Source organism: Camelina sativa, chromosome 15, assembly GCF_030686135.1.
Source record: "Camelina sativa cultivar CO46 ecotype springtype chromosome 15, ASM3068613v1".
Lineage (NCBI taxonomy): Eukaryota > Viridiplantae > Streptophyta > Magnoliopsida > Brassicales > Brassicaceae > Camelina > Camelina sativa.
The window spans coordinates 10,595,213-10,606,914 of record NC_141894.1 but is presented as its reverse complement, the minus strand read 5'-3'; the positions used below and the strand labels follow the sequence as shown (position 1 = coordinate 10,606,914).

Here is an 11,702-nt window from a genome sequence, read left to right as displayed (position 1 = left end):
CTATTGATTAATTAATAGAGAGTCTTCTTCTTTGTGCTTGTTAATTGGCCTCCTCTTGTTCTCTTCTTCTCTTTCCTTTTTGACTCGTGCAATTTTCTTTGATCTGAACAAAACTTGGAACATAAGAGCCAGTACACAAAAGTGGGCACAATAACTTTTTTTTTTCGAGATATCTTTGTTCTCCAAGGCACACTTTTAAAGTAACCATTCTCTCCAATAATGTAAGCTGCGCCCTCGTAGCAGGTTGTTTTAGATTTGTCAACATCAAAAATCACAGCGACTTTCTTCTCCTCGTCAATGAAGAAACTCCCACCGCCATAGTGAAACTGAAAATCATAACCACAGTGTGGTTCCATATCAAATTTTAAGAAAGGTGAAGGAAGTGACTCAGGTTTTAGTCTTCAGAATGGCTAAGTGTATAGAAGACTCTTGGTAGAAAAGAGGCTTTGCTCTCTTAAGCTAGAGGAAGGAGCACGTGAGGCACACGTGTGACGGTTGACGAGATAAGTCACCATTGACTGAGCTTATAAGCTGATCTTATCTCATTCGAGGAGTTAGAAGAAGTTTGTTACGATCTTGAGTTTGTTAGATCGAGAGAGATAGAGATTGAGTGAGAAAGAGAAAGCTAGAGAGAGATTGTAATCAGTGTGATTAAAAGGTTCTAGTGGATTCCGGAGTAATACCTCCGGCGAGACGTAGCGTTCCGGTTTGGGCGTGAACTCGTTAAACTCGCTGTGTCGTTCTTTCATTTCTTTTCGTTCTGTCTTTCATTCTGTTATTCGTTCTCAAACATTCGATTCGACGACGTTGTGAGTGATCGGAGAGTTATAACCTCACAAATTGGTATCAGAGCTTACGGTTGTTGAGCGGTGGTTGTGAATCGAAGATGTCTGGGGTTCCTATTGCGGTCTTTGATGGTTCCGGCGACTTCTCTTTGTGGAAGACAAGGATTCGAGCACATCTGAGTGTAATCGGATTGAAGGATACGCTTATCGAGAAGTCTCCGGTTCTTCCACTCACGGAAGAAGAAGAACAAGATCCGGAAAAGAAAAAGAAACGTGAATCAGATGAGGTTGCAAGGTTAGAGCGATGCGATAAGGCGAAGAATGTAATCTTTCTCAACGTCGCTGATAAGGGGCTCAGGAATATTGAGCTATGCGATACTGCGGCGGAGGCTTGGGCTACGTTGGACAAGATGTTCCAACCTACATCTCTTCCACATCGGGTTTACTCGCAACTTAATTTCTACACATTCAAGATGCAAGACAGTAAGAAGATTGATGAGAACATTGATGATTTCTTGAAGATTGTAGCGGATCTAAATCATTTGTAGATTGAAGTTTCTGATGAAGTACAGGCTATTATTCTCTTGAGTTCTCTCCCGGCTAGGTTTGATAGTTTGGTTGAGACATTGAAGTATAGTACCGGAAGAGAGAAATTTAGGCTGGATGATGTGATGATAGCTGCGAGAGATAAAGAGAGGGAAGTAGCTCAAACTAGCAAGTCTGTAGGAGAAGGTTATTTTGCTCGAGGTAGATCAGAAGCAAATAACAATGGATCTAAGAATAAAGGAAGGTCTCGATCTAAGTCTAGAGAAGGTAAAAGAGTTTGTTGGATCTGTGGTAAGGAGGGACACTTCAAGAAACAATGTTATAAGTGGATTGAAAAGAATAAAGGAAAGTCTACTGGATCTGAAAAGGGAGAACTTAGCTTGGCTAAAGCTGGAACAGGTTCAGATCATGCGATGCTCTTGATGGCTGAAGAGACTGCGTTGAGTGTATTGGGAAATTCTGAGGAATGGGTTCTTGATACAGCTTGCTCATTTCACATTACCCCGAGAAGAGACTGGTTTCATGAGTTTAAGGAACTTGATGCAGGGCTTGTGAAAATGGGTAATAATTCATATTCTCAAGTGAAGGGAATTGGTAGTGTCAGGATAAGGAATGATGATGGTACACACGTTGTCTTGACGGAAGTAAGGTACATGCCAACCATCTCTAGGAATCTAATCTCATTGGGAACGCTTGAAGACAGGAGATGCTGGTTCAAGTCACAGAATGGTGTTTTACGAGTGCTAAAGGGTTGTTCAACAATTTTGAAAGGTCAGAAACGAGAAACGCTGTGTATTCTTCAGGGTAAAGCCGAGTCAAGTGAGTCTAATGTCTCGGAGAATTCCAAAGATGAAACCTCTCTATGGCACAGTCGCTTAGGTCATATGAGTCAGAAAGGAATGGATATCCTGGTTAAGAAAGGGTGTTTGGAAAAGGAAGTTATCAGTGAGCTAAAGTTTTGCGAGGACTGTGTGTTTGGTAAGAATCATCGAGTGAGCTTCGCACCTGCACAACATGTAACTAAAGAGAAGCTGGGTTATGTGCATTCGGATTTGTGGGGGTCTCCACATAATTCACCCTCGTTAGGTAACTGTCAATATTTCATCTCTTTTATAGATGATTATTCCATGAAGGTTTGGATATATTTTCTGAAGAAAAAGGATGAGGCGTTTGAGAAGTTTGTTGAATGGAGGACAATGGTAGAGAATCAATCTGAGAGGAAGGTTAAGAAATTAAGAACTGACAATGGCTTGGAGTACTGTAATCATCAATTCGACAAGTTTTGTAAAGATGCAGGAATTGTTAGGCACAAGACGTGTGCTTACACCCCACAACAAAATGGTGTGGCAGAACGTTTGAACAGGACTATTATGGATAAGGTGAGGAGCATGTTGAGTGAAAGTGGTCTAGAGAAGAGATTTTGGGCAGAAGCAGCTGCAACTGCAGTTTACCTGATCAATAGATCACCTTCTACAGCTATTGATTTGCCTTGCCTGAGGAGAAGTGGACTTCTGTGATACCAGATCTAAGTAAGCTGAGGAGATTTGGTTGCTTAGCTTATGTACATGCTGATCAAGGTAAACTGAACCCGAGAGCTAAGAAAGGAATTTTTCTTAGTTATCCTGAAGGGGTTAAGGGTTTTAAAGTGTGGCTTCTGGAGGAGAGTAAATGTGTGATCAGTCGTAATGTGGTGTTCAGGGAAGAGATCATGTATAAAGATCTTAAGAATGGTACTACAGTCGTACCATATGGGACTGAACTCGAGTTTGTCGAAGATAGGTCAGATGATACTGACCAAGGTGGAGCAGAACGAGTTATTAATATTCAAGGTGGAGCTTCTCTTGGTTCAGTTCCGAGTACTGGTGAAACAGGTCAGACTGACAGCAAAGAGGATCAACGAGTGAGTCAAGAAGAGGTAGACTCAGAAGAAGATGGTGAAGATCTAAGTGATTACCAATTGGTAAGGGACAGAGGAAGAAGGGTAATCAAGTTTAATAAGAAGTATAATGAGTCGAATATGGTAGGTTATGCCTATTATACAGAAGACGGTGGTAAAGTAGAGCCTAAATCTTATCAAGAGGCACTCACAGACCCGGATTGGGAGTTCTAGAATGAAGCGATGAAAGAAGAGATGAAGTCTATGAAGAAGAATCATACCTGGGATCTCGGAGACAAACCAGCGAACAAGAATGTGATTGGATGCAGATGGGTGTTTACCAGGAAAGCTGGAATACCTGGTGTAGAAGCTCCAAGGTTTAAAGCCAGGCTAGTGGCAAAGGGTTTCACACAGAGAGAAAGGATAGATTATACAGAGATTTTTTCACCGGTTGTCAAACATGTCTCCATCAGGTACATTTTGTCAATGGTTGCACAGTTTGATTTGGAATTACAACAGATGGATGTAAAGACTGCTTTCCTGCACGGTTTTCTGGATGAGGAGATCGTGATGGCTCAGCCTAAAGGTTTTGTAGATCAAGGCTGTCCAGAAAAGGTATGTTTTCTCAAAAGTTCTCTTTATGGTTTGAAGCAATCGCCTAGGCAGTGGAATCTTAGGTTTGATGAGTTCATGCGGAAGGTTGGTTTTGAAAGAAGTGCTTATGATAGTTGCGTGTATTGGAAGTTGCTAGAGAATGATACACGCATCTATTTGTTGCCATATGTCGATGACATATTGATTGCTTCGGTAGACAAGGCTCAAGTGTGTGAGTTGAAGAAGTTGTTAAGTGAGGAATTTGAAATGAAGGATTTAGGAGATGCTAAGAAGATCTTGAGGATGGAGATTTCTAGAGATCGAACTGCAGGAACTTTGACGTTGTCTCAAGAGGGCTATGTTAAGAAGGTGTTGAGAACCTTTAAGATGGATCAGTCAAAGGCAGTAGCTACTCCAATGAGAGTTCATTTCCAGTTAAGGACAGCTACTGATAAGGAGTACGAAGATCAGTTTGCTAGGATGAAGGTTTTTCCTTATGCGAACACGGTTGGTAGTGTGATGTATTCCATGATAGGTACCTGACCTGATCTTGCTTATCCAGTGGGTGTTATAAGTCGTTTTATGAGTCGTCCCTTGAAGGAGCACTGGCAAGCAGTTAAATGGGCTCTGAGATATATGAGGAGAACAGAGAGAAAGAAACTCTGTTATAGGAAGAATGAAGATTTTCTATTAAGAGGCTATTGTGATTCAGTTATGCCAACAATGGTGATAATAGGAGATCAATTTCTGGGTATGTGTTCACAGCAGGTGGTAACTCGATAAGTTGGAAGTCGAGATTACAAAAGGTAGTTGCCATCTCGTCGACCGAAGTAGAATATATGGCGTTGACAGAGGCTGTGAAAGAGGCTATATGGCTGAAGGGCTTGGCGGAAGAACTTGGTTTTCCTCAAGGTGCAGTGGAGGTGCATTGTGATTCTCAAAGTGCTATTGCTCTTGCAAAGAACTCGGTGCATCATGAGAAGACTAAGCACATTGACATCAGATTACATTTCATTCGAGATATCATCAACGAGGGTGTTATAAAGCTGGTGAAGATAGCAACGGAGTGTAATCCTGCGGATATTTTCACCAAGGTTCTACCAGTGGACAAGTTTGAGGGAGCGTTACATATGCTCTGGGTTCGTGATAATTGAAGTAATAAGTTGATTAGAGAACTGAGCGGTGAAGTTCAGGGAGGTTGTGGAGCGGTCAAGCTCAAGAACAGGAGTGGTTAAACTCTAAAGATGAAGAGTGGTAAAACTCGAGTACTGGAGGTGGAATCCAGGATCTAGAACAAAGTAATCGTTTTGGAGGCAACCGGAGTCAAGGTGGAGAATTGAAGGAAGTGACTCAGGTTTTAGTCTTCAGAATGGCTAAGTGTATAGAAGACTCTTGGTAGAAAAGAGGCTTTGCTCTCTTAAGCTAGAGGAAGGAGCACGTGAGGCACACGTGTGACGGTTGACGAGATTAGTCACCGTTGACTGAGCTTATAAGCTGATCTTATCTCATTCGAGGAGTTAGAAGAAGTTTGTTACGATCTTGAGTTTGTTAGATCGAGAGAGATAGAGATTGAGTGAGAAAGAGAAAGCTAGAGAGAGATTGTAATCGGTGTGATTAAAAGGTTCTAGTTGATTCCAGAGTAATACCTCCGGCGAGACGTAGCCTTCCGGTTTGGGCGTGAACTCGTTAAACTCGCTGTGTCGTTCTTTCATTTCTCTTTGTTCTGTCTTTCATTCTGTTATTCGTTCTCAAACATTCGATTCGACGACGTTGTGAGTGATCGGAGAGTTATAACCTCACAAAAGGGCTCCATGACACTGCATTGGGCTCAATCGTAGTTGTAACCCAAATCTCCACGTCTAATAATATTCCATCAGGCTGAGATAACACGGCTAGTTTCTCGCCTCCAATAGAAGACAGACCTCCAAGATCGTCAAGAATGTGCCCAATCAGCAGAGGAAGAAACTTTCCAAAGCTCTTTGTTGTAAAATCAAAACATAGTCAACAGCCATGCGGATCTGGATACTTATCACCATCCTCTTCATTCTCTCCGTCTTCTATTTTTTCCTTGGTAAAAAAGTAAGTGTTTCCTTTCAAAAATGCGCAGCGTTGATGAAAGTACTCTATCACCCAGGGGGAGTAGTGATATCAAGAACCCTCCATGAATTAGAGCTCAAATCATAGATTTCGTACTCAATAATTTGCTGCCCAGCCATAAAGTCGTAACACTCGAAAACCCCCAAGATTTTGTGCTTACGGTTTTTGTCGTATCCGACAGCATACCTGTTTCCTATGCTGTAACTGTTTATGGGTTGGATCCACCTGGTTTGACCCAAATAAGGGTTCCAAACCACGAGCCTAGTTTTGTCCTCTTTGGTCACGCATAACAATAACTCGTCGCAGTGAAAAACTTTAGATATCTTGACTTGATTAAGTCGATTATTACTTATCTCCTTTAGAGATGGATCCACGAATTCTTCATCTTTGTTGTAAAAGAGATCGAACCTCAGTGAACAAAGCTTATCCCTCTTCACCATGAACCCCATAAACTGATGCTTTGCTTCTGCTTTACACAGATACTTTCTTTGGATAAAGCGTTCCATCCTTTGCAAGTGGATCTCACTGCTCCTAGACAAGTTTTCGGAACTCTAGAGAGTATGTCCTCTACCAAATCCTTTGGAAGATTAGAGATCATCGTCATTGTAAAATAATAATCGGCTAGGTTATCTAACTTTGCTTGGCCTAACTTTATTTTATATACCTATTTCTAAACTTCAGAAAAAGTAATATGTAGTTCCTTTTTCCCCCTTTTCTATCATGTAAACAATGGGATCAAATTTTTTGATTTTTTAAGATTCGATTAGGAAATTTTAGACTAATTTTTATCCTATTCGTTTTGGAGATTTTATCTCATTATATCCTTCATGAAATAAATATATATATATATATATATTTTTTTTTTGGTGAATATGAACTAAATTATTTTGTCTTTGAAGTGATGGCATCTTTTGTGTTCACAAAACATTTTTTTTTCTTTTCTGATTTGTATAAACTGATTCTTTCCGATTCTTCTTTATACGCTTAAAAATGTCAACCTCCTTTTTCCATGTTTACTACTACTTTCTCATATGCATAAACCTTTGTGTTGCGTTGATGATCTTCGTTACGTATGCGTGTAAGCGGTATGGCGCCATATGGATTTTAGTTTTAGAAAAGGTAAACTTGTGAAAATATACGGTTAAAAAGATTGACTCGTATCTTAGAGATTTAATAAGGTTTGAGCTAGAGATAGTTATTTTAGTCATTAATAACGTCGATTTACTTGGAAAATGTAGTTGATGGATAAAACTTCACAAATCAAAAGCATATGTATATGGATTCTTCCCATGGCTTTTGATAGAATAATGCTGCGGGTATTATTTGCTACTAATTAAAGTGGTCAGCTTGAAGAGATGATCTTTGGCCACCAAGATGAACCCCTTATCATCTTAAAGTAATTAATAGCCTCAAATAATAGGTTCCTCTCGCTCACTCTTCAAATATATAAAACAGTTCGTATATTACAGCAACATTCTTACATTGTGAGTTTGTGACACAATCGAGCAACAAAAAAAACCCTTACAAAACCAACGAGCAGACATAACTGAATAAATCCAGCTGGTATCTCATCATGTCACCAAATCCTACACAAATTAACTAAAAGGGAGATACTTCAAACCCCCTAATGAACAAAACATTGGGATATGTAAAAATCTTACCGTACCCCATTGGGAATTAGATCATCAACGAAACTGACCTAATTGCAATCTCCATTGCTATGGCATCTCACACCTTACTCCACTTGCTCCTCTATTTCATGCTCCTTCTCACCAAAACAAGCCACCACCGCCGCTGCTGCCCTCAACGTCACCAAAACCCTCCCCATCTCAGTATCTACATATATATATATATATATATATATATATATATACTAGGAGTCGCACATACTTATCTTCATATTTGTTCCATTGGCAATTTTGTTAACTGTTAGATTTTTATCTTTCTGTATTTTGCTTTCTTAATTGGACTTTTTTTATTGATAAAAATGATATAAATTTTTGGGGGAAGAGTATGTATCTTAAGTAATTAAACTACACCCTCATGTATAATGGTTTTATTAAACATGTTTACTTTTTTGAATAACAAAATGTTAAAAAGCTTAGACTGATTCTCTTTTAGGACATGTTGTTTTGCGATGTAACTATTTTGCAATACATTCATGGCGCATTTTGTGATTACAAAACATATGATTTATGTAATATATTTGTAAACATTAAAATGATATTTTACATTAAAATTGTCAATCAATATTTAAACAACTTCATGCTTGATGTAAGCTGTATGGGCAAATGATCATCGTCTTTGTATTTTCTGCTAGGTCAAGACGTAATTTGTCAACTAAATATTATAGACTCATATTAATACATGTCACTTTCAAACTACGACAATAACTTGTTTGGACGGTTTTTCCGATGTGACCTTACAGAAATAGCCGAGAGCTACCATCATTTTTGAGTTTTGAATTTATCCCATGAGTAATCTTTTATTAAAGATGATGAAGTTTAGAGATAGAAAATAAATATTATATTCCTTAAGATTCCTTAATGTTGCACATTTTTCATTCTCAGATTCAAATAATGTGTGATTTATTTCCCTTTTAACTGTTGGTAACCCCTAACATCAAAAGCACATTTTTGTTCTGTCAACACAAGACGGAAAATGATATGAATCCTTCAAGCTTCAAAGCCTATCAGTGGCTTTAAACTAAAAATAAAATAAAATAAAGATCACCTTTTGGTGATTTTATTCACTTCGACATTGTTTAAGGCAAATCCTCATCATCTTTATTTTTGTTGTTACGTGAAGACATAAGCGAAAGTTGAAATTGAAGTCCCATATCACAAGTTAACTGAAATCACTTACAAATCACCTCGTCTAACGTTGTTTCTTCTAATGTCTTCCTTCGACATATATATAATAGAGATCTAATCATCTATTTAAAGCTTTAGGTCTTCCTATCTGTAGTAATCTTAACAAATATCCAAGTTAGAATAATATATAAAATAAAAGGTGAATTACTCAAATGTTACTCATTTTAGGTAATATTACCAGAATCTACAAAAAACTTTTTTATTACTAGAATGTTTCGGGTATTTTCAAAATACCGAGCGTGTCCCTGTTTTATGTTACCGGAAAAACGTAATTACAAAAATGCCATTGCCACGTCAGAAATCGCTGACGTGTAACCATAACTCAGCCGTAACGCGTTACAGAGTATGTTGCGGCTGAGTTATCGGAAAAACATTTGAGTAAGAGCGGACGGCTGACTTTTTAAAATCTGGCTGAGTTATTATGCACATAAGTCAGCCAAGCGTTACGGCTGACTTATTAAATCTGGCTGAGTTATGCGCATAACTCAGCTGTACTTACGACTGAGTTTTCACCTGATGGTTGAGTTGTCAAAATTTTGGCTGAATTATCACAACGACACGGCTGAGTTGTCAAAATTTTGGCTGAGTTATCACTACGACACAGCTGAGTTAACATTTTCCGCCTGGCTGAGTTATGAAAAACGGCTGACTTATGAGATGTTGTTACGGCTGAGTTATGGTAAAAAAACTATAACTCAGATATCATGGGCTGACTTATCGACAACTCAGCCGTTTGACGGCTGACTTATTAGCAAAAGATTAATTAATAGAATGTTATTCAGTTACGGCTGAATTATCAAACGATACGGTTGAGTTACATATTTTCAGTTGATGAAGCGGCTGAGTTTGACAGCAATTTTTTTTGGCTTTTTAATTACTGTAATGTTTTTCATGTTGTGGCTGAGTTACATTGTTAACTAAACTTCTTTGTTACATTGCAAATTAAAAAATTAACTACATGCATGCCATAATATTTAAAATCTTATCATATTTAGGTCTATGTCTATTTTCATTTCAAATTATAATAAAAAATAATAATTTAGGAGAAATAAAATAACTAATTAAAAAAGTTATTAAATAAAAGAAAACAGTAAAAATTATTTTTTTGATATATGAATTAAATAAAAACGAAAAAAATAAATTTTTGTATTATATAAATGAATTTTCGTTTTTTTAATTAAAAAAAATAGATAACTCAACTCAAATAGGCGAAATAAAATAACTAATTAAAAAAGTTATTAAATAAAAGAAAAACAGTAAAATTATTTTTCTTGATATATGAATTAAATAAAAACAAAAAAAATAATTTTTTGTATTATATAACTGAATTCTCGTTTTTTTAATTAAAAAAAAATAGATAACTCAACTTACCACATCTTTAACTCATGAAAATTTCCATGATGTTGAATAATCTTTTGAGTTAACAATTTTACAAAGGATATACCTCAAACTTGTACATCAACCATAACACATGATTATTCAATCTCAACTTCAAAAAAATTAGTTTTGTTAGTGATTGATAACATTTTTGAATAAAATTTAGGTCTATGTCTATTTTCATTTCAAATGATAATAAAAAATAATAATTTAGGAGAAATAAAATAACTAATTAAAAAAGTTATTAAGTAAAAGAAAAACAGTAAAAAATTTTTTTTGAGATATATGAATTAAATAAAAACGAAAAAAATATTTTTTTGATAACTCAGCTATAACTCAACTCAGCCGTCACATGACTTTTCGTTTTTCTGTAAATATTATAACTCAGCCGTAAAGTCATATATATCATCTATTTACTTTCAGATTTTTCCTGTGATAACTCAGCCATAACTCACTATAACTCAGCTGTCACATGACCTTTCGTTTTCCCGTAAATATTATAACTCAGCCGTAAAGTCATATATATCATCCATTTACTTTCAGATTGTTTCTTGTGATAACTCAGCCATAACTCACTATAACTCAGACGTCACATAACCTTTCGTTTTTCCATTTTTCATAACTCAACCGTAAAGCGATAATTTGGCGGGAAACCATCAGTTAACCTAATAATAGACATATTTCCATTCTAAATTTAAATTTTGAGTTATAATAATTTTAATATTCAATTGTTGGAGAAATACTTTTAGAAAAATAAAATTCTAAATTCGAATAATAATTATTTAATTATTTGCAATAATATTTTGTGATAAAAAGCTCACTTAATGAATTTATTATGCGTGTAGATTTGAGCATGCACAGAATTAGTGATTTTTCGCGTTTCCTTAACAACACTTTTTGTAATATCGAGAGACGTTTTAATACTTTTAGAAAAATAAAATTCTAAATTCAAATAATAATTATTTAATTATTTGCAATAATATCTTGTGATAAAAAGCTCACTTTATGAATTTATTATGCGTGTAGATTTGAGCAGGCACAAAATTAGTGATTTTTCGCGCTTCCCTAACAACACTTTTTGTAATATCGAGAGATGTTTTAATACTTATTAGGAATCTGACATAACAAAAGACCCATGAAAGAAGAATACGTTTTCATATTATTGAGAAGACCCTAAACGATAACTCAGCCATAACTCAGCCAACCCTCAAATTAGAATGACTAAATAACCGACCAAACCGAACCAAACCGGAAACTATTTTTTCCATTATTTTTCGGTTAATTATGGTTATATTCGGCTTGCTATCGGTTATATTATGTTAATCGACCTAATTTGGGTAACATTTGGATTATTTATGGTTAGATATTCATCTAACCAACCTATAACCGGAAATAACCGAAAAGTAATTTCAATTTTTAAAAAATTTTCAAATAGTTATCATATTAGTATATCCAAATTACCACCTTAAACCAAACACAATATAACCAAAACCAAATTGTTATATTAAAACCCATAATGTTGGAAATATGAACCCTACACCTCAAACCCTAACC

General features: G+C 36.3%; 1 pseudogene; it reads right to left on the bottom strand.

Annotated features, from left to right (window-relative positions):
* On the bottom strand, window positions 1–6,502 carry LOC104748354 (putative F-box protein At3g20030 pseudogene; annotated as a pseudogene).
* Between the last annotated feature and the right edge of the window lie 5,200 nt (window positions 6,503–11,702).